At 38.1% G+C, this 4,688-nt stretch overlaps 1 pseudogene; it reads left to right on the top strand.

Annotated features, from left to right (window-relative positions):
* Positions 1–222: 222 nt before the first annotated feature.
* Positions 223–3,481, top strand: LOC148298780 (retinol dehydrogenase 14-like; annotated as a pseudogene).
* Positions 3,482–4,688: the final 1,207 nt, after the last annotated feature.

Raw genomic sequence — 4,688 nt, forward strand, 5'->3', positions numbered from 1 at the left:
AAGGATGATGCAATTTCAGAAGAGACTGTGTCAATATCAGCAGCTAATCAGATAGGAGCGAAAGATATTTCATCATTTTTACATCCTATTGTTGATTCAATAAGTAAATATTATAATTAAAGCGAATTGTTCGGTGTATTATACTGATTAGGGATGTCAGTAATGAATGGGAGAGCTCAGGGAGATCGCAATTAAAATTAATTGACATAAAAGTTTTAGCACATGAGTGGAACAACTGTATCTGAAGGAGGATTCAAACAACTCATTACGAGTAAATATTTTGCTGTGGGAGCTGTCTGTGGGGTTCTCTTAATCGCAGGAATTAAAAGGTACTTTGGCGGGAGCAGATGCCGGGTTTCGAGAGATCTCTCCGGAAAGTTCGCAGTTCTGACGGGCGGCAACTCGGGGATTGGCAGAGAGACTGCGAAGCGTTTGGTCCGCGAAGGGTGCAAGGTGATCATCGGGGCGCGGGATCGAGAGAGAAACCAGCAAACGGTCGAAGAGCTGAACAAAATACGCCCGGGTTCAGCGATAGCATTCCATTTGGACTTAGCGAAGAGAGAATCGATCGCAACATTCGTGGAAAGCGTTAAGGAAGTGCTCTAAGGCAGTCCTCTCCATTATTTAATAAATAACGCGGGAGTGATGGCAATTCCTACGAATAAAAAAGTGTTCGGAGTCGAAATGCAAATGGGAATCAACCATTTGGGCCACTTTCTACTTACATATTATATGTGGGATGAATTGAAGGCAAGTCGCACTCCCAGAATTATTAATGTCAGTTCTTTGGCTCATAGAGGAAATAAAATTTAGGATTTTATAAACTTCTAGGATCTCGGATACGATTAACAAAAATACAATCCTTTGAGTGCTTATAAACGTTCCAAAAAAGCAAATATAATCTTCACATCTGAGCTTCAAAGGCGAATGAATGCTATTAATATCGATGGAGTGTCTGTCTCCTTGCACCCGGGGGTAGTCAGGACGGATTTAGCTAGAGACATGCTTGATAACGCATTTAAGAAGGTTGTATATTAGACGATTGGAGTTCCATTGCTATATATCTTCATGAAATCATCCGAGTAAGGAGCGCAAACAACCATTTATACGATCTTAGAAGAGCATAACAAATTGGAAAAGGGTAAATACTACGCCGATTGTGCAGTTGCTAAAATTCATACTGAACAGTGTAACGATCCATATGCAGGCAAAAGACTCTGGGAAGTATCATAGAAAATTCTAGGAATCAAATTTGATCTATGAATGAAGACACACTGATTGTATCGCAATTCTTAATTTTTAATTACTTTTTAAGCGTTTTGAATATCAAATATCCATGAATTGATTTACTGCCCTCCCAGTTGACAAAATCTCCCTATAATATAGGTTATTTATTAGAAACTTCAGAAATTTATAAAACTCTAGAAGGCTTTGCCGGATTTAACTCTCGATCTCAAGTCCGAGCACCATCTAGTCCACTTTGACTGAATGGGCTGATAGATAAGTACTGAAGTCAGTGGTAGGGCTTATCTCCTCGTGCTTCTCTTCTGATATGTTTAGTAATCAGAGTATATGCCTTTGAAGGGACTCTGGTCGCACAACAAAAATCTCTTTTTATTTCTATCAAATACTCTTTCATAGTAGCAGAGCTTATCGTATGGATAGTATCTCAATCCTCCTAAGCCTTCTCATTGTGATGATGATCAGTTTCATTCGTACTTCCTGTCCAATGCGAAATAATATTATTTTCTTGTGTTTTCGAAAGTTGTGGCCAGCAGATAATCGAAATCCTCTTGATATTGAAACTTCTTCCCATCTGCCCTCCTCTAATGAGACAGTTCCGGACGTTTCTTCGTTACATGAACCCCTGGCATGAGCTTCCACATCACAATCTTTTGATATGCGTTGACTATCTTTTATCGATCCACCAGCATGTATGTGCTGAATATATCATACTTTTCCTCAACATCCCTCGAAATTGATGCCATTATAACTTATCAATTGTCAGCGCGTGGATATTTTGATTATTTTGAATAACAGGAGTTTTGTTGGATTTTTGATGCTCATTATTCAAGTTTTAGTTTGAGGTTCAAAAAAGTATTTATATGCATTTCAAGCGGAATGGGAAACCACAGGTCTTCGAGACAAGCAAATCTTTGAAGCAAGTGGCTTTCATATTTGCAGATACGAATGTCAAAGAAAAAGGGAGCAATATATGATTGGCGTGACAATTTGGGCCTTAAAACAAAAAAGACTAAATAAATTGAAATAATCTTTCATTTGTACAAATAATCTATGATAAGATTAGTTTAGTTTTATTGATGAAGAGGCGACTCTTTCTTTCGTAAATATTTCAACATTATTGATAATCTGCTAATAATGATGCTATGATGATCATGCAAGAGGAGCCTTATTATTTTCAACCTTGAAAGCTTCGACTTGCTCAATATATGTAATGAAGTGTTTCACTTTATGGAAAGACGGGAGGGTCTCGGCTGAAATTATGTATCCTAAATCTTCCTCTATTTGCATGGCGATCTCAATACTGTCCAATGAGTCCAGGCCGTGTTCTGAGAGGGCGCTATCTTTATTAAGACCTAACTATGCCATAAATTTTACCATTTTTGTAAGTGGTTCGGTAGTAGCCTTGGATTATCTTCAACACATAGGATTCAATATCTTATGTTTTTTTCAACACAAGATGACTGCGAGTAGTAAGCTCTCCATTTTTATAGTAGGTTAGACCTGCAGAAGAAGTTGTATCCTTGGCGGCCTTTTGAACCTCACCTGCAAATCGATATTTAGTCAGCATTTGTGTGATATTTCTAAGCATCTGTAGTTTTATATAGCAATAATTATCAACTATTGGGTGAACATTCTAATAAATCATTTTATGTTTTAATTAATTTCGAAACGATTTGAATAGCAAATATGCATTAATTGAGTTATTGCTCTTTAGGTTGACAAAATTTGCATATAATATAGGCGCTATCCATTCGAAACTGACAGAGATACATTTTTTCATCGGTGTTCGATTAATTTTTGGGGAGATTTGATAATAAAATTAATTGACATAAATTTTAGGATAATTCAGCACATGAGTGGAACAACTGTATCTGAAGGAGGATTCAAACAACTCATTACGAGTAAATATTTTGCTGTGGGAGCTGTCTGTGGGGTTCTCTTAATCGCAGGAATTAAAAGGTACTTTGGCGGGAGCAGATGCCGGGTTTCGAGAGATCTCTCCGGAAAGTTCGCAGTTCTGACGGGCGGCAACTCGGGGATTGGCAGAGAGACTGCGAAGCGTTTGGTCCGCGAAGGGTGCAAGGTGATCATCGGGGCGCGGGATCGAGAGAGAAACCAGCAAACGGTCGAAGAGCTGAACAAAATACGCCCGGGTTCAGCGATAGCATTCCATTTGGACTTAGCGAAGAGAGAATCGATCGCAACATTCGTGGAAAGCGTTAAGGAAGTGCTCTAAGGCAGTCCTCTCCATTATTTAATAAATAACGCGGGAGTGATGGCAATTCCTACGAATAAAAAAGTGTTCGGAGTCGAAATGCAAATGGGAATCAACCATTTGGGCCACTTTCTACTTACATATTATATGTGGGACGAATTGAAAGATGCTTTCCACCCGAGAATTATACATGTAAGCTCTTTAGCTCATGTTCGAACTGGAAAAGGGAACCCCATAGATTTTTAAGATCTAGGATACGACAAAGATTATAATTAGATTTGCGCTTACCGGCGATCGAAGAAGGCAAATGTTATTTTTGCCTCCGAGCTGCAAAGAAGAATGGATGCTAAGAATATAGACGCACTTTCCGTGTCTCTGCATCCAGGGGTTGTGAGAACTAGCCTAGCCAGAGATGCGCTCAATACTTCTTTTAAAAAAGCGTTATTCTATGCAATTCTAACCCCAGTGATGTATTTGTTCGCAAAATCATGTGAGTAGGGAGCGCAAACTACAGTTTACACTATTTTGGAGACTTATGAAAAAATGTAGAAAGGTAAGCACTATGCCGAATGTGCGGTTTCCCAAATTAAAACTGAGCAATGCAATGACCCCTAAGTCGGCAAAAGACTTTGGGAAGTATCATAACAACTTTTAGGAATCAAATTTGATCTATGAATATAATTATTGCATTTCGAAGTAATTTTCAATAACTAAATCGAATAGCAACATACTGCACCATTCCTTATCTTCAATATAAAATCATGGGGAAACAAGATTACTTTTGGGCACATTAATCACCATTCCATCATATTATTATTTAATTATGATCTGGCATGCCATCCTTGTGCATGATTCCTTATAGTTCTTTAACCCATACAAAATATCTAGCTCTTATTCGGTTGGTTCGGGCAGTAAACTGTACTTCGATTGGATTTCTACGCTGCAGGTTGTGCATGCGAGTTGCTTATCACATAGCCCGTAAATGTTTAGATTTTCATTGATGCTTTTGTTTGTTGCGTCCATTAGATTCTCGCCTATGCAGATGAGATATGACAGATACTGTACCTTCAATGCATTTTAGTTAATGAACTTGATGCGCATTTCGAAGCTTAATGATGATTTATTTATTGGGCTTTTTGACAAATTTCAAAAGATTGCTAAACAAGCCTTTCATGCAATTCTACACAAATATTTATATGTAAATTGCACTGCTTTTGTTATATGTGAC

The sequence above is a fragment of the Brachycentrus maculatus genome, unplaced genomic scaffold (assembly GCF_059751285.1).
Source record: "Brachycentrus maculatus isolate JH-2025_06_01 unplaced genomic scaffold, ASM5975128v1 h1tg001604l, whole genome shotgun sequence".
NCBI classification, from domain to species: Eukaryota; Metazoa; Arthropoda; class Insecta; order Trichoptera; family Brachycentridae; genus Brachycentrus; species Brachycentrus maculatus.